This window comes from Ambystoma mexicanum, chromosome 14, assembly GCF_040938575.1.
Source record: "Ambystoma mexicanum isolate Mex_15411 chromosome 14, UKY_AmexF1_1, whole genome shotgun sequence".
Lineage (NCBI taxonomy): Eukaryota > Metazoa > Chordata > Amphibia > Caudata > Ambystomatidae > Ambystoma > Ambystoma mexicanum.
The window spans coordinates 482,503,300-482,528,115 of record NC_090940.1 but is presented as its reverse complement, the minus strand read 5'-3'; positions in this window follow the sequence as shown (position 1 = coordinate 482,528,115).

The window sequence follows — 24,816 nt, the reverse complement described above, 5'->3', positions numbered from 1 at the left end:
CGGCCAGAGAGGCAGAGGGGCACCAGCTTCAGTGCCACCGAAGTTGGTGTCCTGGTGGAGCAAGTCCTGGGGCAGTATGATGCCCTCTTCGGGAGTTCCCGCGCCGACAAGGAAGGACGGACTCGGATCTGGACTGACATCGTGACTGCCATCAATGCGGAGGGGGTGGCAGTCCGGGACTTACAACATGTCAGGAAGCGCTGGGAGGACTTCAGGTCCAGGACCCTGAACAAGGCCCGGCGCCTCTTGAAGGCAGCGGATGCCAAGGGGCGCCGGGGCCACTTGTCGGAAGAACAGATGAGGGTCCTGGAACGCATATCCCCAGCGCTCCACGTCCAGGTCCTAGAGAAGCAGACCCGTCTGGAGTCGAGCGGTGAGTGTACATGCATCCTGATTGTAAGCAGTGCGTGTGGTGATTATTCGGTAGTGTGCAGGTTGCACATCTGTTTGTATGGGGTCGAGTATGGGTGGGGGTGTACAGGGCTGTGGGGCTGACACATGCGAGGGCTGTAATGTGTGAGACATGGATGGTGCTTGTGTGTGTAGGCTTGCATGCCAAATGCAGTTGTGTGTGCACACATGTTTGGATGAATGTGTATGTAAGTAGACATGTCCGTGATGTCATGCATGTATGTTGTTTTCGGCTGCATGTATGAGCACTGTGTACATGTGCATGTGTGTGTATTTGACAAGGGTGCAACAGTGATGCAACATGGATGCATGTGACAGCGGTATGTGGAAGCCTGATTGGCAGATGTGTCATGGATGCCCGTCTGAACAGTGCGACACTTGGCAGAGGTGTACACATGCATGCAAGTGTGGTGGTGTGTGTACATGTGTGGTGCACTTCCTGTGTTGCATGTGATGTCTGGCTCACCTTTGGCTGCTCATGCAGTTGTATGTGTAGGGATGGTGGTGGCAGTTGCGATATGGCTGTGGTATGGCTCATGTGTGCGAGTTGTAATGACATGTGTGTTGGGGATTGTGATGACATGTCTGAGGTTTGCCAATGCCACTCATGTGCAACTGTCATGTGTGTATGTGTCCATTGTACAGTGCCCTGATGCCTGTGTTTTGTTTCTCCCTGTCTGCAGCGTCAACTGATGAAGAGGGTGGAGAAGGTGCTGTGGAGCACAGCGGCGGGGATCCCACCGCCAGCCGGAGACGCAAGGCCCGGCTCCCCTCCCGTGTTGTCATGTCGTCGGGGAGTGAGGAGTCCGGTGCTGCGTCCCAGGCCGCAGCTGCCGGGGGGAGGTCCAAGAGACGGAGGTTGGAGTTGGACTCCTCAGCAGCAGAAGGGGCAGCTGGGACCCCACAGGGCCCAACAGGGGAAGATGGCACGGAGTCATCCAGGTTGGTGGGGGGTTTGGTGGAGGAGGAGGCCGTGCAAGCACCAGAGACGGGGTCTGGAGGTGGGGATCCCACTTGTGCTAGTGGTGCAGTGCAGGACAAGGGACAGGAGGCAGCACAGGCCGCCGCAGAGGTGCCTGTGTGCAATCCTGTCTCCGATCCTGTCCCTGCATCATCTTGCACCAGCAGGGATGCCTACGTCCAGACCCGTTTTCAGGCAGGGGATGAGCTGACGTCAACTGGCCTTCCTCTGCCTGCGGACGTGGCTATCCAGGTCCGGGTTGAGCCTGTCCTGGCTGGTGTGGCGTTGCGTCAACAGGCCATGCGAGGTGACCTGCAGTCTTTTCATGGAGAGACTGCACGTCATCTCGAATGGCTCGTTGACCACGTCAGCCTGCTGGGACAGGTCACCCAGGCCGGATTCCTCCGTCTGATGGGGCTTGCTCCGACCCCCTCCTCAACTGGACCCCCTACGCGCCAGTCGTCCTCTGTGCCATCTTCCCACCCATCAGTCACCTGGGTGCCCTGTGGAGCTGCCTCTGACGGTGCGGCCAGGCTGGTGGAGGAGGCATCCCTGCCACAGTCGGGAGTCGGACGTCCAGCAGGGGTGGCCACATCAACAACTGCACCCCAGCCGGCAGAGGATGTGCAGGCAGCAGGAGGCAGTGCACGGGCAGAGGCACAGCAGCAGCAGCAACGTGGTGGGAGCCATGAAGGCTCGGGGCCTTCAACATCGGAGGGGCAGGCATCGGCCGGAGGGCAGGTTGACCCAGGACGGGGTGTGTCTTCTGTGTGGCAGCGGTTGGGCCAGCAGATAGGTGCGGAGCGGCGGCGGGTGGAAGAGGCGCGGCTCACAATGGTCAGGGCGGAGAACTCCATGCGGAGGGCCCTGAGGCGGGCCGAGTGCCTCGAGGCAATCCGCAGGGGGTTGGAGGAGGACACGGCGTCGTCCCTGCGGACCCTCGGGGCCATGGAACAGGACCGCCTCCGGGACATCGAACAGGAGTTCGATGATGCCCTGGCCCGGAACACCACGGAGTGAGCCGCTGGACTTGCCCGCCGCCTTTGTATATAGTTCTTTAGTTTTAGGTTTCCTTTGTTTTTTCTTATGATTTGGAGTCGACGGACACTGCTCCACTTTTTGTACATAGCTGCATTTTAGTTAGGGTTTTTTGTACGTTTCCTTTGTTCAGTTGGGCTCATGGACCCTTGGATGTTTTGTACATAGTTCTTCATTGGATTGATTTTATTTTTCATTTGACTTTGGACAACATTTTTTTGGATTAGGATTTGGTGTTTTTATTTTTTTAAACGGACATGCAGCTTATCTTTTTTTCATTGCCATTGTAGTTTGTTTCGTTTCTTTTGCATTCTATTTTTTTTTAATACAATTTTGTTTTCATACTTCACTGTGTGGTATCATCTCATTGGTTTCATGCATGTCATGTTGGGTGTTTTCCAATTCAATTGCAACCATTGTGTGTGACGGACATGGGTTCATTAGCTTTATGGACATTGGGGGTGTAACATGTAATTTCCATTTCCATGTGGGTGAATGGGTTACTTGGTAGGGCTTTTTGGCTGTGGAGGCTGACCATAACGCACATGATTGGGGATTGTGAGGACCTGGTGGGGGCTGCCCATGGTGGCTGGGGGGTGTGGGTGGGTGGGAGACATGAGTGGGGGCCTGGTGGGGGCTGCCCATGGTGGCTGGGGGGTGTGGGTGGTTATGGGAGACATGAGTGGGGGCCTGGTGGGGGCTGGCCATGGTGGCTGGGGGGTGGGGGTGCAGGGGGATATGAGTGGGGGCCTGGTGGAGGGTGCCCCTGGATGCTGGGGGGTGGGGGTGGTGGGAGACATGAGTGGGGGCCTGGTGGAGGCTGCCCCTGGATGCTGGGGGGTGGGGGTGCAGGGGGACATGAGTGGGGGCCTGGTGGGGGCTGCCCCTGGTGGCTGGGGGGTGGGGGTGGTGGGAGACATGAGTGGGGGTCTGGTGGAGGCTGCCCCTGGTGGCTGGGGGTGGGGGTGGTGGGAGACATGGGTGGGGGCCTGGTGGAGGGTGCCCCTGCACTGCTGGGGGTTGGGGGTGGTGGGAGACATGAGTGGGGGCCTAGTGGAGGCTGCCCCTGGTGGCGGGTGGGGTGGGGGTGATAGGGGACATGAGTGGGGGCCTGGTGGAGGGTGCCCCTGGATGCTGGGGGGTGGGGGTGCAGGGGGACATGAGTGGGGGCCTGGTGGAGGGTGCCCCTGGATGCTGGGGGGTGGGGGTGGTGGGAGACATGAGTGGGGGCCTGGTGGAGGGTGCCCCTGGATGCTGGGGGGTGGGGGTGCAGGGGGACATGAGTGGAGGGTGCCCCTGGATGCTGGGGGGTGGGGGTGGTGGTAGACATGAGTGGGGGCCTGGTGGAGGCTGCCCCTGCACTACTGGGGGGTGGGGGTGGTGGGAGACATGAGTGGGGGCCTGGTGGAGGGTGCCCCTGGATGCTGGGGGGTGGGGGTGGTGGGAGACATGAGTGGGGGCCTGGTGGAGGGTGCCCCTGGGGGCTGGGGGATGGGGGTGGTGGGAGACATGAGTGGGGGTCTGGTGGAGGGTGCCCCTGGATGCTGGGGGGTGGGGGTGGTGGTAGACATGAGTGGGGGCCTGGTGGAGGCTGCCCCTGCACTGCTGGGGGGTGGGGGTGGTGGGAGACATGAGTGGGGGCCTGGTGGAGGCTGCCCCTGGATGCCTGGGGGTGGGGGTACAGGGGGACATGAGTGGGGGCCTGGTGGGGGCTGCCCCTGCACTGCTGGGGGGTGGGGGTGGTGGTAGACATGAGTGGGGGCCTGGTGGAGGCTGCCCCTGCACTGCTGGGGGGTGGGGGTGGTGGGAGACATGAGTGGGGGCCTGGTGGAGGGTGCCCCTGGATGCTGGGGGGTGGGGGTGGTGGGAGACATGAGTGGGGGCCTGGTGGAGGGTGCCCCTGGGGGCTGGGGGATGGGGGTGGTGGGAGACATGAGTGGGGGTCTGGTGGAGGGTGCCCCTGGATGCTGGGGGGTGGGGGTGGTGGTAGACATGAGTGGGGGCCTGGTGGAGGCCGCCCCTGCACTGCTGGGGGGTGGGGGTGGTGGGAGACATGAGTGGGGGCCTGGTGGAGGCTGCCCCTGGATGCCTGGGGGTGGGGGTACAGGGGACATGAGAGGGGGCCTGGTGGGGGCTGCCCATGGTGGCTGGGGGGTGGGGGTGATAGGGGACATGAGTGGGGGCCTGGTGGAGGGTGCCCCTGCACTGCTGGGGGTGGGGGTGGTGGGAGACATGAGTGGGGGCCTGGTGGAGGGTGCCCCTGGTGGCTGGGGGGTGGGGGTGGTGGGAGACATGGGTGGGGGCCTGGTGGAGGCTGCCCCTGGTGGCGGGGGGGTGGGGGTGATAGGGGAAATGAGTGGGGGCCTGGTGGAGGCTGCCCCTGCACTGTTGGGGGGTGGGGGTGGTGGGAGACATGAGTGGGGGCCTGGTGGAGGGTGCCCCTGCACTGCTGGGGGGTGGGGGTGATGGGAGACATGAGTGGGGCCTGGTGGAGGCTGCCCCTGGTGGCTGGGGGGTGGGGGTGGTGGTAGACATGAGTGGGGGCCTGGTGGAGGGTGCCCCTGGTGGCTGGGGGGTGGGGGTGGTGGGAGACATGAGTGGGGGCCTGGTGGAGGCTGCCCCTGGTTGCTGGGGGGTGGGGGTGCAGGGGGACATGAGTGGGGGCCTGGTGGGGGCTGCCCATGGTGGCTGGGGGGTGGGGGTGGGTGGGAGACATGAGTGGGGGCCTGGTGGGGGCTGCCCATGGTGGCTGGGGGGTGGGGGTGATAGGGGACATCAGTGGGGGCCTGGTGGGGGGTGCCCCTGCACTGCTGGGGGGTGGGGGTGGTGGGAGACATGAGTGGGGGCCTGGTGGAGGGTGCCCCTGGTGGCTGGGGGGTGGGGGTGGTGGGAAACATGGATGGGGGCCTGGTGGAGGCTGCCCCTGGTGGCGGGGGGGTGGGGGTGATAGGGGATATGAGTGGGGGCCTGTGGAGGCTGCCCCTGCACTGCTGGGGAGTGGGGGTGGTGGGAGACATGAGTGGGGGCCTGGTGGAGGGTGCCCCTTCACTGCTGGGGGGTGGGGTGGTGGGAGACATGAGTGGGGGCCTGGTGGAGGCTGCCCTTGGTGGCTGGGGGGTGGGGGTGGTGGGAGACATGAGTGGGGGCCTGGTGGAGGGTGCCCCTGGTGGCTGGGGGGTGGGGGTGGTGGGAGACATGAGTGGGGGCCTGGTGGAGGGTGCCCTGGTGGCTGGGGGGTGGGGGTGGTGGTAGACATGAGTGGGGGCCTTGTGGAGGCTGCCCCGGCACTGCTGGGGGGTGGGGGTGGTGGGAGACATGAGTGGGGGCCTGGTGGAGGCTGCCCCTGCACTGCTGGGGGTGGGGGTGGTGGGAGACATGAGTGGGGGCCTGGTGGAGGGTGCCCCTGGATGCTGGGGGTTGGGGGTGGTGGGAGACATGAGTGGGGGCCTGGTGGAGGCTGCCCATGGTGGCTGGGGGGTGGGGGTGGTGGGAGACATGAGTGGGGGCCTGGTGGAGGCTGCCCCTGGATGCTGGGGGGTGGGGGTGCAGGGGGACATGAGTGGGGGCCTGGTGGGGGCTGCCCCTGGTGGCTGGGGGGTGGGGGTGGTGGGAGACATGAGTGGGGGCCTGGTGGAGGGTGCCCCTGGTGGCTGGGGGGTGGGGGTGGTGGGAGACATGAGTGGGGGCCTGGTGGAGGCTGCCCCTGGATGCTGGGGGGTGGGGGTGCAGGGGGACATGAGTGGGGGCCTGGTGGGGGCTGCCCCTGGTCGCTGGGGGGTGGGGGTGGTGGGAGACATGAGTGGGGGCCTGGTGGGGGCTGCCCATCGTGGCTGGGGGGTGGGGGTGATAGGGGACATGTGTGGGGGCCTGGTGGAGGGTGCCCCTGCACTGCTGGGGGTGGGGGTGGTGGGAGACATGAGTGGGGGCCTGGTGGAGGGTGCCCCTGGTGGATGGGGGGTGGGGGTGGTGGGAGACATGGGTGGGGGCCTGGTGGAGGCTGCCCCTGGTGGCGGGGGGGTGGGGGTGATAGGGGAAATGAGTGGGGGCCTGGTGGAGGCTGCCCCTGCACTGTTGGGGGGTGGGGGTGGTGGGAGACATGAGTGGGGGCCTGGTGGAGGGTGCCCCTGCACTGCTGGGGGGTGGGGGTGATGGGAGACATGAGTGGGGCCTGGTGGAGGCTGCCCCTGGTGGCTGGGGGGTGGGGGTGGTGGGAGACATGAGTGGGGGCCTGGTGGAGGGTGCCCCTGGTGGCTGGGGGGTGGGGGTGGTGGGAGACATGAGTGGGGGCCTGGTGGAGGCTGCCCCTGGTTGCTGGGGGGTGGGGGTGCAGGGGGACATGAGTGGGGGCCTGGTGGGGGCTGCCCATGGTGGCTGGGGGGTGGGGGTGGGTGGGAGACATGAGTGGGGGCCTGGTGGGGGCTGCCCATGGTGGCTGGGGGGTGGGGGTGATAGGGGACATGAGTGGGGGCCTGGTGGGGGGTGCCCCTGCACTGCTGGGGGGTGGGGGTGGTGGGAGACATGAGTGGGGGCCTGGTGGAGGGTGCCCCTGGTGGCTGGGGGGTGGGGGTGGTGGGAAACATGGGTGGGGGCCTGGTGGAGGCTGCCCCTGGTGGCGGGGGGGTGGGGGTGATAGGGGATATGAGTGGGGGCCTGGTGGAGGCTGCCCCTGCACTGCTGGGGGGTGGGGGCGGTGGGAGACATGAGTGGGGGCCTGGTGGAGGGTGCCCCTGCACTGCTGGGGGGTGGGGTGGTGGGAGACATGAGTGGGGGCCTGGTGGAGGCTGCCCTTGGTGGCTGGGGGGTGGGGGTGGTGGGAGACATGAGTGGGGGCCTGGTGGAGGGTGCCCCTGGTGGCTGGGGGGTGGGGGTGGTCGGAGACATGAGTGGGGGCCTGGTGGAGGGTGCCCCTGGTGGCTGGGGGGTGGGGGTGGTGGTAGACATGAGTGGGGGCCTTGTGGAGGCTGCCCCGGCACTACTGGGGGGTGGGGGTGGTGGGAGACATGAGTGGGGGCCTGGTGGAGGCTGCCCCTGCACTGCTGGGGGGTGGGGGTGGTGGGAGACATGAGTGGGGGCCTGGTGGAGGGTGCCCCTGGATGCTGGGGGTTGGGGGTGGTGGGAGACATGAGTGGGGGCCTGGTGGAGGGTGCCCATGGTGGTTGGGGGGTGTGGGTGGGTGGGAGACATGAGTGGGGGCCTGGTGGAGGCTGCCCATGGTGGCTGGGGGGTGGGGGTGGTGGGAGACATGAGTGGGGGCCTGGTGGAGGCTGCCCCTGGATGCTGGGGGGTGGGGGTGCAGGGGGACAAGAGTGGGGGCCTGGTGGGGGCTGCCCCTGGTGGCTGGGGGGTGGGGGTGGTGGGAGACATGAGTGGGGGCCTGGTGGAGGGTGCCCCTGGTGGCTGGGGGGTGGGGGTGAAGGGGGACATGAGTGGGGGCCTGGTGGGGGCTGCCCCTGGTCGCTGGGGGGTGGGGGTGGTGGGAGACATGAGTGGGGGCCTGGTGGAGGGTGCCCCTGGTGGCTGGGGGGTAGGGGTGGTGGGAGACATGAGTGGGGGCCTGGTGGAGGGTGCCCCTGGTGGCTGGGGGGTGGGGGTGGTGGGAGACATGAGTGGGGGCCTGGTGGAGGGTGCCCCTGGTGGCTGGGGGGTGGGGGTGGTGGGAGACATGAGTGGGGGCCTGGTGGAGGCTGCCCCTGGTGGCGGGGGGGTGGGGGTGATAGGGGATATGAGTGGGGGCCTGGTGGAGGCTGCCCCTGCACTGCTGGGGGGTGGGGGTGGTGGGAGACATGAGTGGGGGCCTGGTGGAGGGTGCCCCTGCACTGCTGGGGGGTGGGGTGGTGGGAGACATGAGTGGGGGCCTGGTGGAGGCTGCCCCTGGTGGCTGGGGGGTGGGGGTGGTGGGAGACATGAGTGGGGGCCTGGTGGAGGGTGCCCTTGGTGGCTGGGGGGTGGGGGTGGTGGGAGACATGAGTGGGGGCCTGGTGGAGGGTGCCCCTGGTGGCTGGGGGGTGGGGGTGGTCGGAGACATGAGTGGGGGCCTGGTGGAGGGTGCCCCTGGTGGCTGGGGGGTGGGGGTGGTGGTAGACATGAGTGGGGGCCTTGTGGAGGCTGCCCCGGCACTACTGGGGGGTGGGGGTGGTGGGAGACATGAGTGGGGGCCTGGTGGAGGCTGCCCCTGCACTGCTGGGGGGTGGGGGTGGTGGGAGACATGAGTGGGGGCCTGGTGGAGGGTGCCCCTGGATGCTGGGGGTTGGGGGTGGTGGGAGACATGAGTGGGGGCCTGGTGGAGGGTGCCCATGGTGGTTGGGGGGTGTGGGTGGGTGGGAGACATGAGTGGGGGCCTGGTGGAGGCTGCCCATGGTGGCTGGGGGGTGGGGGTGGTGGGAGACATGAGTGGGGGCCTGGTGGAGGCTGCCCCTGGATGCTGGGGGGTGGGGGTGCAGGGGGACAAGAGTGGGGGCCTGGTGGGGGCTGCCCCTGGTGGCTGGGGGGTGGGGGTGGTGGGAGACATGAGTGGGGGCCTGGTGGAGGGTGCCCCTGGTGGCTGGGGGGTGGGGGTGAAGGGGGACATGAGTGGGGGCCTGGTGGGGGCTGCCCCTGGTCGCTGGGGGGTGGGGGTGGTGGGAGACATGAGTGGGGGCCTGGTGGAGGGTGCCCCTGGTGGCTGGGGGGTAGGGGTGGTGGGAGACATGAGTGGGGGCCTGGTGGAGGGTGCCCCTGGTGGCTGGGGGGTGGGGGTGGTGGGAGACATGAGTGGGGGCCTGGTGGAGGGTGCCCCTGGTGGCTGGGGGGTGGGGGTGGTGGGAGACATGAGTGGGGGCCTGGTGGAGGCTGCCCCTGGTGGCGGGGGGGTGGGGGTGATAGGGGATATGAGTGGGGGCCTGGTGGAGGCTGCCCCTGCACTGCTGGGGGGTGGGGGTGGTGGGAGACATGAGTGGGGGCCTGGTGGAGGGTGCCCCTGCACTGCTGGGGGGTGGGGTGGTGGGAGACATGAGTGGGGGCCTGGTGGAGGCTGCCCCTGGTGGCTGGGGGGTGGGGGTGGTGGGAGACATGAGTGGGGGCCTGGTGGAGGGTGCCCCTGGTGGCTGGGGGGTGGGGGTGGTGGGAGACATGAGTGGGGGCCTGGTGGAGGGTGCCCCTGGTGGCTGGGGGGTGGGGTGGTGGTAGACATAAGTGGGGGCCTTGTGGAGGCTGCCCCGGCACTGCTGGGGGGTGGGGGTGGTGGGAGACATGAGTGGGGGCCTGGTGGAGGCTGCCCCTGCACTGCTGGGGGGTGGGGGTGGTGGGAGACATGAGTGGGGGCCTGGTGGAGGGTGCCCCTGGATGCTGGGGGTTGGGGGTGGTGGGAGACATGAGTGGGGGCCTGGTGGAGGGTGCCCATGGTGGCTGGGGGGTGTGGGTGGGTGGGAGACATGAGTGGGGGCCTGGTGGAGGCTGCCCATGGTGGCTGGGGGGTGGGGGTGGTGGGAGACATGAGTGGGGGCCTGGTGGAGGCTGCCCCTGGATGCTGGGGGGTGGGGGTGCAGGGGGACATGAGTGGGGGCCTGGTGGGGGCTGCCCCTGGTGGCTGGGCGGTGGGGGTGGTGGGAGACATGAGTGGGGGCCTGGTGGAGGGTGCCCCTGGTGGCTGGGGGGTGGGGGTGGTGGGAGACATGAGTGGGGGCCTGGTGGAGGCTGCCCCTGGATGCTGGGGGGTGGGGGTGCAGGGGGACATGAGTGGGGGCCTGGTGGGGGCTGCCCCTGGTCGCTGGGGGGTGGGGGTGGTGGGAGACATGAGTGGGGGCCTGGTGGAGGGTGCCCCTGGTGGCTGGGGGGTAGGGGTGGTGGGAGACATGAGTGGGGGCCTGGTGGAGGGTGCCCCTGGTGGCTGGGGGGTGGGGGTGGTGGGAGACATGAGTGGGGGCCTGGTGGAGGCTGCCCCTGGATGCTGGGGGGTGGGGGTGCAGGGGGACATGAGTGGGGGCCTGGTGGGGGCTGCCCCTGGTGGCTGGGGGGTGGGGGTGTTGGGAGACATGAGTGGGGGCCTGGTGGAGGGTGCCCCTGGTGGCTGGGGGGTGGGGGTGCAGGGGGACATGAGTGGGGGCCTGGTGGGGGCTGCCCCTGGTCGCTGGGGGGTGGGGGTGGTGGGAGACATGAGTGGGGGCCTGGTGGAGGGTGCCCCTGGTGGCTGGGGGGTAGGGGTGGTGGGAGACATGAGTGGGGGCCTGGTGGAGGGTGCCCCTGGTGGCTGGGGGTGGGGGTGGTGGGAGACATGAGTGGGGGCCTGGTGGAGGGTGCCCCTGGTGGCTGGGGGGTGGGGTGGTGGGAGACATGAGTGGGGGCCTGGTGGAGGCTGCCCCTGGATGCTGGGGGGTGGGGGTGCAGGGGGACATGAGTGGGGGCCTGGTGGGGGCTGCCCCTGGTGGCTGGGGGGTGGGGGTGGTGGGAGACATGAGTGGGGGCCTGGTGGAGGCTGCCCCTGGTGGCTGGGGGGTGGGGGTGGTGGGAGACATGGGTGGGGGCCTGGTGGGGGGTGCCCCTGCACTGCTGGGGGGTGGGGGTGGTGGGAGACATGAGTGGGGGCCTTGTGGAGGCTGCCCCGGCACTGCTGGGGGGTGGGGGTGGTGGGAGACATGAGTGGGGGCCTGGTGGAGGCTGCCCCGGCACTGCTGGGGGGTGGGGGTGGTGGGAGACATGAGTGGGGGCCTGGTGGAGGGTGCCCCTGGATGCTGGGGGTTGGGGGTGGTGGGAGACATGAGTGGGGGCCTGGTGGAGGGTGCCCATGGTGGTTGGGGGGTGTGGGTGGGTGGGAGACATGAGTGGGGGCCTGGTGGAGGCTGCCCATGGTGGCTGGGGGTGGGGGTGGTGGGAGACATGAGTGGGGGCCTGGTGGAGGCTGCCCCTGGATGCTGGGGGTGGGGGTGCAGGGGGACATGAGTGGGGGCCTGGTGGGGGCTGCCCCTGGTGGCTGGGGGGTGGGGGTGGTGGAGACATGAGTGGGGGCCTGGTGGAGGGTGCCCCTGGTGGCTGGGGGGTGGGGGTGGTGGGAGACATGAGTGGGGGCCTGGTGGAGGCTGCCCCTGGATGCTGGGGGGGTGGGGGTGCAGGGGGACATGAGTGGGGGCCTGGTGGGGGCTGCCCCTGGTCGCTGGGGGGTGGGGGTGGTGGGAGACATGAGTGGGGGCCTGGTGGAGGGTGCCCCTGGTGGCTGGGGGGTAGGGGTGGTGGGAGACATGAGTGGGGGCCTGGTGGAGGGTGCCCCTGGTGGCTGGGGGGTGGGGGTGGTGGGAGACATGAGTGGGGGCCTGGTGGAGGGTGCCCCTGGTGGCTGGGGGGTGGGGGTGGTGGGAGACATGAGTGGGGGCCTGGTGGAGGCTGCCCCTGGTTGCTGGGGGGTGGGGGTGCAGGGGGACATGAGTGGGGGCCTGGTGGGGGCTGCCCATGGTGGCTTGGGGGTGGGGGTGGGTGGGAGACATGAGTGGGGGCCTGGTGGGGGCTGCCCATGGTGGCTGGGGGGTGGGGGTGATAGGGGACATGAGTGGGGGCCTGGTGGAGGCTGCCCCTGGTGGCTGGGGGGTGGGGGTGGTGGGAGACATGAGTGGGGGCCTGGTGGAGGGTGCCCCTGGTGGCTGGGGGGTGGGGGTGGTGGGAGACATGAGTGGGGGCCTGGTGGAGGGTGCCCCTGGTGGCTGGGGGGTGGGGTGGTGGTAGACATAATTGGGGGCCTTGTGGAGGCTGCCCCGGCACTGCTGGGGGGTGGGGGTGGTGGGAGACATGAGTGGGGGCCTGGTGGAGGCTGCCCCTGCACTGCTGGGGGGTGGGGGTGGTGGGAGACATGGGTGGGGGCCTGGTGGGGGGTGCCCCTGCACTGCTGGGGGGTGGGGGTGGTGGGAGACATGAGTGGGGGCCTGGTGGAGGCTGCCCCTGGTGGCGGGGGGGTGGGGGTGGTGGGAGACATGAGTGGGGGCCTGGTGGAGGCTGCCCCTGGATGCTGGGGGGTGGGGGTGCAGGGGGACATGAGTGGGGGCCTGGTGGGGGCTGCCCCTGGTGGCTGGGGGGTGGGGGTGGTGGGAGACATGAGTGGGGGCCTGGTGGAGGGTGCCCCTGGTGGCTGGGGGGTGGGGGTGGTGGGAGACATGAGTGGGGGCCTGGTGGAGGCTGCCCCTGGATGCTGGGGGGTGGGGGTGCAGGGGGACATGAGTGGGGGCCTGGTGGGGGCTGCCCATGGTCGCTGGGGGGTGGGGGTGGTGGGAGACATGAGTGGGGGCCTGGTGGAGGGTGCCCCTGGTGGCTGGGGGGTAGGGGTGGTGGGAGACATGAGTGGGGGCCTGGTGGAGGGTGCCCCTGGTGGCTGGGGGGTGGGGGTGGTGGGAGACATGAGTGGGGGCCTGGTGGAGGCTGCCCCTGGATGCTGGGGGGTGGGGGTGCAGGGGGACATGAGTGGGGGCCTGGTGGGGGCTGCCCCTGGTGGCTGGGGGGTGGGGGTGTTGGGAGACATGAGTGGGGGCCTGGTGGAGGGTGCCCCTGGTGGCTGGGGGGTGGGGGTGCAGGGGGACATGAGTGGGGGCCTGGTGGGGGCTGCCCCTGGTGGCTGGGGGGTAGGGGTGGTGGGAGACATGAGTGGGGGCCTGGTGGAGGGTGCCCCTGGTGGCTGGGGGTGGGGGTGGTGGGAGACATGAGTGGGGGCCTGGTGGAGGGTGCCCCTGGTGGCTGGGGGGTGGGGTGGTGGGAGACATGAGTGGGGGCCTGGTTGAGGCTGCCCCTGGATGCTGGGGGGTGGGGGTGCAGGGGGACATGAGTGGGGGCCTGGTGGGGGCTGCCCCTGGTGGCTGGGGGGTGGGGTGGTGGGAGACATGAGTGGGGGCCTGGTGGAGGCTGCCCCTGGTGGCTGGGGGGTGGGGGTGGTGGGAGACATGGGTGGGGGCCTGGTGGGGGGTGCCCCTGCACTGCTGGGGGGTGGGGGTGGTGGGAGACATGAGTGGGGGCCTGGTGGAGGCTGCCCCTGGTGGCGGGGGGGTGGGGGTGATAGGGGACATGAGTGGGGGCCTGGTGGAGGGTGCCCCTGGATGCTGGGGGGTGGGGGTGCAGGGGGACATGAGTGGGGGCCTGGTGGAGGGTGCCCCTGGATGCTGGGGGGTGGGGGTGCAGGGGTACATGAGTGGGGGCCTGGTGGAGGGTGCCCCTGGATGCTGGGGGGGTGGGGGTGGTGGGAGACATGAGTGGGGGCCTGGTGGAGGGTGCCCCTGGATGCTGGGGGGTGGGGGTGCAGGGGGACATGAGTGGGGGCCTGGTGGAGGGTGCCCCTGGATGCTGGGGGGTCGGGGTGGTGGTAGACATGAGTGGGGGCCTGGTGGAGCCTGCCCCTGCACTGTTGGGGGGTTGGGGTGGTGGGAGTCATGAGTGGGTGCCTGGTGGAGGGTGCCCCTGGATGCTGGGGGGTGGGGGTGGTGGGAGACATGAGTGGGGGCCTGGTGGAGGGTGACCCTGGTGGCTGGGGGGTGGGGGTGGTGGGAGACATGAGTGGGGGCCTGGTGGAGGGTGCCCCTGGATGCTGGGGGTTGGGGGTGGTGGTAGACATGAGTGGGGGCCTGGTGGGGGCTGCCCATGGTGGCTGGGGGGTGGGGGTGCAGGGGGACATGAGTGGGGGCCTGGTGGGGGCTGCCCATGGTGGCTGGGGGGTGTGGGTGGGTGGGAGACATGAGTGGGGGCCTGGTGGAGGGTGCCCCTGCACTGCTGGGGGGTGGGGGTGGTGGGAGACATGAGTGGGGGCCTGGTGGAGGGTGCCCCTGGTGGCTGGGGGGTGGGGGTGGTGGGAGACATGAGTGGGGGCCTGGTGGAGGCTGCCCCTGGTGGCTGGGGGGTGGGGGTGGTGGGAGACATGGGTGGGGGCCTGGTGGAGGCTGCCCCTGGTGGCGGGGGGGTGGGGGTGATAGGGGACATGAGTGGGGGCCTGGTGGAGGGTGCCCCTGGATGCTGGGGGGTGGGGGTGCAGGGGGACATGAGTGGGGGCCTGGTGGAGGGTGCCCCTGGATGCTGGGGGGTGGGGGTGCAGGGGGACATGAGTGGGGGCCTGGTGGAGGCTGCCCCTGGTGGCTGGGGGGTGGGGGTGGTGGGAGACATGAGTGGGGGCCTGGTGGAGGGTGCCCCTGCACTGCTGGGGGGTGGGGGTGATAGGGGACATGGGTGGGGGCCTGGTGGAGGGTGCCCTGCACTGCTGGGGGGTGGGGGTGGTGGGAGACATGAGTGGGGGCCTGGTGGGGGCTGCCCATGGTGGCTGGGGGGTGGGGGTGCAGGGGACATGAGTAGGGGCCTGGTGGAGGGTGCCCCTGCACTGCTGGGGGGTGTGGGTGGGTGGGAGACATGAGTGGGGGCCTGGTGGGGGCTGCCCATGGTGGCTGGGGGGTGGGGGTGCAGGGGGACATGAGTGGGGGCCTGGTGGGGGCTGCCCATGGTGGCTGGGGTGTGTGGGTGGGTGGGAGACATGAGTGGGGGCCTGGTGGAGGGTGCCCCTGCCCTGCTGGGGGGTGGGGGTGGTGGGAGACATGAGTGGGGGCCTGGTGGAGGGTGCCCCTGGTGGCTGGGGGGTGGGGGTGGTGGGAGACATGAGTGGGGGCCTGGTGGAGGCTGCCCCTGGTCTCTGGGGGGTGGGGGTGGTGGGAGACATGGGTGGGGGCCTGGTGGAGGCTGCCCCCGGTGGCGGGGGGGTGGGGGTGATAGGGGACATGAGTGGGGGCCTGGTGGAGGGTGCCCCTGGATGCTGGGGGGTGGGGGTGCAGGGGGACATGAGTGGGGGCCTGGTGGAGGGTGCCCCTGGATGCTGGGGGGTGGGGGTGCAGGGGGACATGAGTGGGGGCCTGGTGGAGGGTGCCCCTGGATGCTGGGGGGTGGGGGTGATGGGAGACATGAGTGGGGGCCTGGTGGAGGGTGCCCCTGCACTGCTGGGGGGTGGGGGTGGTGGGAGACATGAGTGGGGGCCTGGTGGAGGGTGCCCCTGGTGGCTGGGGGGTGGGGGTGGTGGGAGACATGGGTGGGGGCCTGGTGGAGGCTGCCCCTGGTGGCGGGGGGCGTGGGGGTGATAGGGGATATGAGTGGGGGCCTGGTGGAGGCTGCCCCTGCACTGCTGGGGGGTGGGGGTGGTGGGAGACATGAGTGGGGGCCTGGTGGAGGGTGCCCCTGCACTGCTGGGGGGTGGGGTGGTGGGAGACATGAGTGGGGGCCTGGTCGAGGCTGCCCCTGGTGGCTGGGGGGTGGGGGTGGTGGGAGACATGAGTGGGGGCCTGGTGGAGGGTGCCCCTGGTGGCTGGGGGGTGGGGGTGGTGGGAGACATGAGTGGGGGCCTGGTGGAGGGTGCCCCTGGTGGCTGGGGGTGGGGTGGTGGTAGACATGAGTGGGGGCCTTGTGGAGGCTGCCCTGGCACTGCTGGGGGGTGGGGGTGGTGGGAGACATGAGTGGGGGCCTGGTGGAGGCTGCCCCTGCACTGCTGGGGGGTGGGGGTGGTGGGAGACATGAGTGGGGGCCTGGTGGAGGGTGCCCCTGGATGCTGGGGGTTGGGGGTGGTGGGAGACATGAGTGGGGGCCTGGTGGAGGGTGCCCATGGTGGCTGGGGGGTGTGGGTGGGTGGGAGACATGAGTGGGGGCCTGGTGGAGGGTGCCCATGGTGGCTGGGGGTGTGGGTGGGTGGGAGACATGAGTGGGGGCCTGGTGGAGGCTGCCCATGGTGGCTGGGGGGTGGGGGTGATGGGAGACATGAGTGGGGGCCTGGTGGAGGCTGCCCCTGGTGGCTGGGGGGTGGGGGTGGTGGGAGACATGGGTGGGGGCCTGGTGGGGGGTGCCCCTGCACTGCTGGGGGGTGGGGGTGGTGGGAGACATGAGTGGGGGCCTGGTGGAGGCTGCCCCTGGTGGCTGGGGGGTGGGGGTGGTGGGAGACATGAGTGGGGGCCTGGTGGAGGCTGCCCCTGGATGCTGGGGGGTGGGGGTGCAGGGGGACATGAGTGGGGGCCTGGTGGGGGCTGCCCCTGGTGGCTGGGGGGTGGGGGTGGTGGGAGACATGAGTGGGGGCCTGGTGGAGGGTGCCCCTGGTGGCTGGGGGGTGGGGGTGGTGGGAGACATGAGTGGGGGCCTGGTGGAGGCTGCCCCTGGATGCTGGGGGGTGGGGGTGCAGGGGGACATGAGTGGGGGCCTGGTGGGGGCTGCCCATGGTCGCTGGGGGGTGGGGGTGGTGGGAGACATGAGTGGGGGCCTGGTGGAGGGTGCCCCTGGTGGCTGGGGGGTAGGGGTGGTGGGAGACATGAGTGGGGGCCTGGTGGAGGGTGCCCCTGGTGGCTGGGGGGTGGGGGTGGTGGGAGACATGAGTGGGGGCCTGGTGGAGGCTGCCCCTGGATGCTGGGGGGTGGGGGTGCAGGGGGACATGAGTGGGGGCCTGGTGGGGGCTGCCCCTGGTGGCTGGGGGGTGGGGGTGTTGGGAGACATGAGTGGGGGCCTGGTGGAGGGTGCCCCTGGTGGCTGGGGGGTGGGGGTGCAGGGGGACATGAGTGGGGGCCTGGTGGGGGCTGCCCCTGGTCGCTGGGGGGTGGGGGTGGTGGGAGACATGAGTGGGGGCCTGGTGGAGGGTGCCCCTGGTGGCTGGGGGTTAGGGGTGGTGGGAGACATGAGTGGGGGCCTGGTGGAGGGTGCCCCTGGTGGCTGGGGGTGGGGGTGGTGGGAGACATGAGTGGGGGCCTGGTGGAGGGTGCCCCTGGTGGCTGGGGGGTGGGGTGGTGGGAGACATGAGTGGGGGCCTGGTTGAGGCTGCCCCTGGATGCTGGGGGGTGGGGGTGCAGGGGGACATGAGTGGGGGCCTGGTGGGGGCTGCCCCTGGTGGCTGGGGGGTGGGGTGGTGGGAGACATGAGTGGGGGCCTGGTGGAGGCTGCCCCTGGTGGCTGGGGGGTGGGGGTGGTGGGAGACATGGGTGGGGGCCTGGTGGGGGGTGCCCCTGCACTGCTGGGGGGTGGGGGTGGTGGGAGACATGAGTGGGGGCCTGGTGGAGGCTGCCCCTGGTGGCGGGGGGTGGGGGTGATAGGGGACATGAGTGGGGGCCTGGTGGAGGGTGCCCCTGGATGCTGGGGGGTGGGGGTGCAGGGGGACATGAGTGGGGGCCTGGTGGAGGGTGCCCCTGGATGCTGGGGGGTGGGGGTGCAGGGGTACATGAGTGGGGGCCTGGTGGAGGGTGCCCCTGGATGCTGGGGGGTGGGGGTGGTGGGAGACATGAGTGGGGGCCTGGTGGAGGGTGCCCCTGGATGCTGGGGGGTGGGGTGCAGGGGGACATGAGTGGGGGCCTGGTGGAGGGTGCCCCTGGATGCTGGGGGGTGGGGGTGGTGGTAGACATGAGTGGGGGCCTGGTGGAGCCTGCCCCTGCACTGTTGGGGGGTTGGGGTGGTGGGAGTCATGAGTGGGTGCCTGGTGGAGGGTGCCCCTGGATGCTGGGGGGTGGGGGTGGTGGGAGACATGAGTGGGGGCCTGGTGGAGGGTGACCCTGGTGGCTGGGGGGTGGGGGTGGTGGGAGACATGAGTGGGGGCCTGGTGGAGGGTGCCCCTGGATGCTGGGGGTTGGGGGTGGTGGTAGACATGAGTGGGGGCCTGGTGGGGGCTGCCCATGGTGGCTGGGGGGTGGGGGTGCAGGGGGACATGAGTGGGGGCCTGGTGGGGGCTGCCCATGGTGGCTGGGGGGTGTGGGTGGGTGGGAGACATGAGTGGGGGCCTGGTGGAGGGTGCCCCTGCACTGCTGGGGGGTGGGGGTGGTGGGAGACATGAGTGGGGGCCTGGTGGAGGGTGCCCCTGGTGGCTGGGGGGTGGGGGTGGTGGGAGACATGAGTGGGGGCCTGGTGGAGGCTGCCCCTGGTGGCTGGGGGGTGGGGGTGGTGGGAGACATGGGTGGGGGCCTGGTGGAGGCTGCCCCTGGTGGCGGGGGGGTGGGGGTGATAGGGGACATGAGTGGGGGCCTGGTGGAGGGTGCCCCTGGATGCTGGGGGGTGGGGGTGCAGGGGGACATGAGTGGGGGCCTGGTGGAGGGTGCCCCTGGATGCTGGGGGGTGGGGGTGCAGGGGGACATGAGTGGGGGCCTGGTGGAGGCTGCCCCTGGTGGCTGGGGGGTGGGGGTGGTGGGAGACATGAGTGGGGGCCTGGTGGAGGGTGCCCCTGCACTGCTGGGGGTGGGGGTGATAGGGGACATGGGTGGGGGCCTGGTGGAGGGTGCCCTGCACTGCTGGGGGGTGGGGGTGGTGGGAGACATGAGTGGGGGCCTGGTGGGGGCTGCCCATGGTGGCTGGGGGGTGGGGGTGCAGGGGACATGAGTAGGGGCCTGGTGGAGGGTGCCCCTGCACTGCTGGGGGGTGTGGGTGGGTGGGAGACATGAGTGGGGGCCTGGTGGGGGCTGCCCATGGTGGCTGGGGGGTGGGGGTGCAGGGGGACATGAGTGGGGGCCTGGTGGGGGCTGCCCATGGTGGCTGGGGTGTGTGGGTGGGTGGGAGACATGAGTGGGGGCCTGGTGGAGGGTGCCCCTGCCCTGCTGGGGGGTGGGGGTGGTGGGAGACATGAGTGGGGGCCTGGTGGAGGGTGCCCCTGGTGGCTGGGGGGTGGGGGTGGTGGGAGACATGAGTGGGGGCCTGGTGGAGGCTGCCCCTGGTCTCTGGGGGGTGGGGGTGGTGGGAGACATGGGTGGGGGCCTGGTGGAGGCTGCCCCCGGTGGCGGGGGGGTGGGGGTGATAGGGGACATGAGTGGGGGCCTGGTGGAGGGTGCCCCTGGATGCTGGGGGGTGGGGGTGCAGGGGGACATGAGTGGGGGCCTGGTGGAGGGTGCCCCTGGATGCTGGGGGGTGGGGGTGCAGGGGGACATGAGTGGGGGCCTGGTGGAGGGTGCCCCTGGATGCTGGGGGGTGGGGGTGGTGGGAGACATGAGTGGGGGCCTGGTGGAGGGTGCCCCTGGATGCTGGGGGGTGGGGGTGATGGGAGACATGAGTGGGGGCCTGGTGGAGGGTGCCCCTGCACTGCTGGGGGGTGGGGGTGGTGGGAGACATGAGTGGGGGCCTGGTGGAGGGTGCCCCTGGTGGCTGGGGGGTGGGGGTGGTGGGAGACATGGGTGGGGGCCTGGTGGAGGCTGCCCCTGGTGGTGGGGGGCGTGGGGGTGATAGGGGATATGAGTGGGGGCCTGGTGGAGGCTGCCCCTGCACTGCTGGGGGGTGGGGGTGGTGGGAGACATGAGTGGGGGCCTGGTGGAGGGTGCCCCTGCACTGCTGGGGGGTGGGGTGGTGGGAGACATGAGTGGGGGCCTGGTGGAGGCTGCCCCTGGTGGCTGGGGGGTGGGGGTGGTGGGAGACATGAGTGGGGGCCTGGTGGAGGGTGCCCCTGGTGGCTGGGGGGTGGGGGTGGTGGGAGACATGAGTGGGGGCCTGGTGGAGGGTGCCCCTGGTGGCTGGGGGTGGGGTGGTGGTAGACATGAGTGGGGGCCTTGTGGAGGCTGCCCCGGCACTGCTGGGGGGTGGGGGTGGTGGGAGACATGAGTGGGGGCCTGGTGGAGGCTGCCCCTGCACTGCTGGGGGGTGGGGGTGGTGGGAGACATGAGTGGGGGCCTGGTGGAGGGTGCCCCTGGATGCTGGGGGTTGGGGGTGGTGGGAGACATGAGTGGGGGCCTGGTGGAGGGTGCCCATGGTGGCTGGGGGGTGTGGGTGGGTGGGAGACATGAGTGGGGGCCTGGTGGAGGCTGCCCATGGTGGCTGGGGGGTGGGGGTGGTGGGAGACATGAGTGGGGGCCTGGTGGAGGATGCCCCTGGATGCTGGGGGGTGGGGGTGCAGGGGGACATGAGTGGGGGCCTGGTGGGGGCTGCCCCTGGTGGCTGGGGGGTGGGGGTGTTGGGAGACATGAGTGGGGGCCTGGTGGAGGGTGCCCCTGGTGGCTGGGGGGTGGGGGGTGGTGGGAGACATGAGTGGGGGCCTGGTGGAGGCTGCCCCTGGATGCTGGGGGGTGGGGGTGCAGGGGACATGAGTGGGGGCCTGGTGGGGGCTGCCCCTGGTCGCTGGGGGGTGGGGGTGGTGGGAGACATGAGTGGGGGCCTGGTGGAGGGTGCCCCTGGTGGCTGGGGGGTAGGGGTGGTGGGAGACATGAGTGGGGGCCTGGTGGAGGGTGCCCCTGGTGGCTGGGGGGTGGGGGTGGTGGGAGACATGAGTGGGGGCCTGGTGGAGGGTGCCCCTGGTGGCTGGGGGTGAGGGTGGTGGGAGACATGAGTGGGGGCCTGGTGGAGGGTGCCCCTGGGGGGTGGGGTGGTGGGAGACATGAGTGGGGGCCTGGTGGAGGCTGCCCCTGGATGCTGGGGGGTGGGGGTGCAGGGGGACATGAGTGGGGGCCTGGTGGGGGCTGCCCCTGGTGGCTGGGGGGTGGGGGTGGTGGGAGACATGAGTGGGGGCCTGGTGGAGGCTGCCCCTGGTGGCTGGGGGGTGGGGGTGGTGGGAGACATGGGTGGGGGCCTGGTGGGGGGTGCCCCTGCACTGCTGGGGGGTGGGGGTGGTGGGAGACATGAGTGGGGGCCTGGTGGAGGCTGCCCCTGGTGGCGGGGGGGTGGGGGTGATAGGGGACATGAGTGGGGGCCTGGTGGAGGGTGCCCCTGGATGCTGGGGGGTGGGGGTGCAGGGGGACATGAGTGGGGGCCTGGTGGAGGGTGCCCCTGGATGCTGGGGGGTGGGGGTGCAGGGGTACATGAGTGGGGGCCTGGTGGAGGGTGCCCCTGGATGCTGGGGGGTGGGGGTGGTGGGAGACATGAGTGGGGGCCTGGTGGAGGGTGCCCCTGGATGCTGGGGGGTGGGGGTGCAGGGGGACATGAGTGGGGGCCTGGTGGAGGGTGCCCCTGGATGCTGGGGGGTGGGGGTGGTGGTAGACATGAGTGGGGGCCTGGTGGAGCCTGCCCCTGCACTGCTGGGGGGTGGGGGTGGTGGGAGACATGAGTGGGTGCCTGGTGGAGGGTGCCCCTGGATGCTGGGGGGTGGGGGTGGTGGGAGACATGAGTGGGGGCCTGGTGGAGGGTGACCCTGGTGGCTGGGGGGTGGGGGTGGTGGGAGACATGAGTGGGGGCCTGGTGGAGGGTGCCCCTGGATGCTGGGGGGTGGGGGTGGTGGTAGACATGAGTGGGGGCCTGGTGGGGGCTGCCCATGGTGGCTGGGGGGTGGGGGTGCAGGGGGACATGAGTGGGGGCCTGGTGGGGGCTGCCCATGGTGGCTGGGGGGTGTGGGTGGGTGGGAGACATGAGTGGGGGCCTGGTGGAGGGTGCCCCTGCACTGCTGGGGGGTGGGGGTGGTGGGAGACATGAGCGAGGGCCTGGTGGAGGGTGCCCCTGGTGGCTGGGGGGTGGGGGTGGTGGGAGACATGAGTGGGGGCCTGGTGGAGGCTGCCCCTGGTGGCTGGGGGGTGGGGGTGGTGGGAGACATGGGTGGGGGCCTGGTGGAGGCTGCCCCTGGTGGCGGGGGGGTGGGGGTGATAGGGGACATGAGTGGGGGCCTGGTGGAGGGTGCCCCTGGATGCTGGGGGGTGGGGGTGCAGGGGGACATGAGTGGGGGCCTGGTGGAGGCTGCCCCTGGTGGCTGGGGGGTGGGGGTGGTGGGAGACATGAGTGGGGGCCTGGTGGAGGGTGCCCCTGCACTGCTGGGGGGTGGGGGTGATAGGGGACATGGGTGGGGGCCTGGTGGAGGGTGCCCTGCACTGCTGGGGGGTGGGGGTGGTGGGAGACATGAGTGGGGGCCTGGTGGGGGCTGCCCATGGTGGCTGGGGGGTGGGGGTGCAGGGGGACATGAGTAGGGGCCTGGTGGAGGGTGCCCCTGCACTGCTGGGGGTGTGGGTGGGTGGGAGACATGAGTGGGGGCCTGGTGGGGGCTGCCCATGGTGGCTGGGGGGTGGGGGTGCAGGGGGACATGAGTGGGGGCCTGGTGGGGGCTGCCCATGGTGGCTGGGGTGTGTGGGTGGGTGGGAGACATGAGTGGGGGCCTGGTGGAGGGTGCCCCTGCACTGCTGGGGGGTGGGGGTGGTGGGAGACATGAGTGGGGGCCTGGTGGAGGGTGCCCCTGGTGGCTGGGGGGTGGGGGTGGTGGGAGACATGAGTGGGGGCCTGGTGGAGGCTGCCCCTGGTCTCTGGGGGGTGGGGGTGGTGGGAGACATGGGTGGGGGCCTGGTGGAGGCTGCCCCCGGTGGCGGGGGGGTGGGGGTGATAGGGGACATGAGTGGGGGCCTGGTGGAGGGTGCCCCTGGATGCTGGGGGGTGGGGGTGCAGGGGGACATGAGTGGGGGCCTGGTGGAGGGTGCCCCTGGATGCTGGGGGGTGGGGGTGCAGGGGGACATGAGTGGGGGCCTGGTGGAGGGTGCCCCTGGATGCTGGGGGGTGGGGGTGGTGGGAGACATGAGTGGGGGCCTGGTGGAGGGTGCCCCTGGATGCTGGGGGGTGGGGGTGATCGGAGACATGAGTGGGGGCCTGGTGGAGGGTGCCCCTGCACTGCTGGGGGGTGGGGATGATAGGGGACATGGGTGGGGGCCTGGTGGAGGGTGTCCCTGCACTGCTGGGGGGTGGGGTGGTGGGAGACATGAGTGAGGGCCTGGTGGAGGCTGCCCCTGGTGGCTGGGGGGTGGGGGTGGTGGGAGACATGAGTGGGGGCCTGGTGGAGGGTGCCCCTGGTGGCTGGGGGGTGGGGGTGGTGGGAGACATGAGTGGGGGCCTGGTGGAGGGTGCCCCTGCACTGCTGGGGGGTGGGGGTGATAGGGGACATACATGGGTGGGGGCCTGGTGGAGGGTGCCCCTGCACTGCTGGGGGGTGGGGGTGGTGGGAGACATGAGTGGGGGCCTGGTGGAGGGTGCCCCTGGATGCTGGGGGTGGGGGTGCAGGTGGACATGAGTGGGGGCCTGGTGGAGGGTGCCCCTGGATGCTGGGGGGTGGGGGTGCAGGGGGACATGAGTGGGGGCCTGGTGGAGGGTGCCCCTGGATGCTGGGGGGTGGGGGTGGTGGGAGACATGAGTGGGGGCCTGGTGGAGGGTGCCCCTGGATGCTGGGGGTGGGGGTGATGGGAGACATGAGTGGGGGCCTGGTGGAGGGTGCCCCTGCACTGCTGGGGGGTGGGGATGATAGGGGACATGGGTGGGGGCCTGGTGGAGGGTGCCCCTGCACTGCTGGGGGGTGGGGTTGGTGGGAGACATGAGTGGGGGCCTGGTGGAGGCTGCCCCTGGTGGCTGGGGGGTGGGGGTGGTGGGGGACATGAGTGGGGGCCTGGTGGAGAGTGCCCCTGGTGGCTGGGGGGTGGGGGTGGTGGGAGACATGAGTGGGGGCCTGGTGGAGGGTGCCCCTGCACTGCTGGGGGGTGGGGGTGATAGGGGACATGGGTGGGGGCCCGGTGGAGGGTGCCCCTGCACTGCTGGGGGGTGGGGGTGGTGGGAGACATGAGTGGGGGCCTGGTGGAGGCTGCCCCTGGTGGCTGGGGGGTGTGGGTGGTGGGAGACATGAGTGGGGGCCTGGTGGAGGGTGCCCCTGGTGGCTGGGGGGTGGGGGTGGTGGGAGACATGAGTGAGGGCCTGGTGGAGGGTGCCCCTGCACTGCTGGGGGGTGGGGGTGATAGGGGACATGAGTGGGGGCCTGGTGGGGGCTGGCCATGGTGTCTGGGGGGTGTGGGTGGTGGCAGACATGAGTGGGGGCCTGGTGGAGGGTGCCCCTGGATGCTGGGGGGTGGGGGTGGTGGGAGACATGAGTGGGGGCCTGGTGGAGGGTGCCCCTGGATGCTGGGGGGTGGGGGTGGTGGGAGACATGAGTGGGGGCCTGGTGGAGGGTGCCCCTGGATGCTGGGGGGTGGGGGTGCTGAGTGACATGAGCAGGTGTGCAGGGTAGTCCCCTGTGGTGTGTGCTGCCTGCAGGGGCCATGGAGGGTGTACAGGGAATACCTGGGAGCACACAGCCAAATCGCGTGTCGAATTTCCCGCGTACCCCTGTCCTACACGTGCCCAGCCAAATCGCGTGTGGAACTTCCCGCGCACCCCTGAAATCCACATACCCTGACAAATCGCGTGTGGAACTTCCCGCGTACCCCTGAAATCCACGTACCCGGCCAAATCGCGTGTGGAACTTCCCGCGCACCCCTGAAATCCACGTACACGGCCAAATCGCGTGTGGAACTTCCCGCGCACCCCTGAAATCCACGTACACGGCCAAATCGCGTGTGTAACTTCCCGCGCACCCCTGTAATCCACGTACCCTGACAAATCGCGTGTGGAACTTCCCGCAAACCCCTGGAATTCACATGCCCTGCCAATTCGCGTGTGAGACTTCCCGCGCACCCCGGTATACACGCACACGTATTTTTTGTCAGCGGGTGTCCGTGTTTGTGGGTACCCCTTTGCACGTCATTTGTCCTGGAGGGCCACAGTATAGGACATTC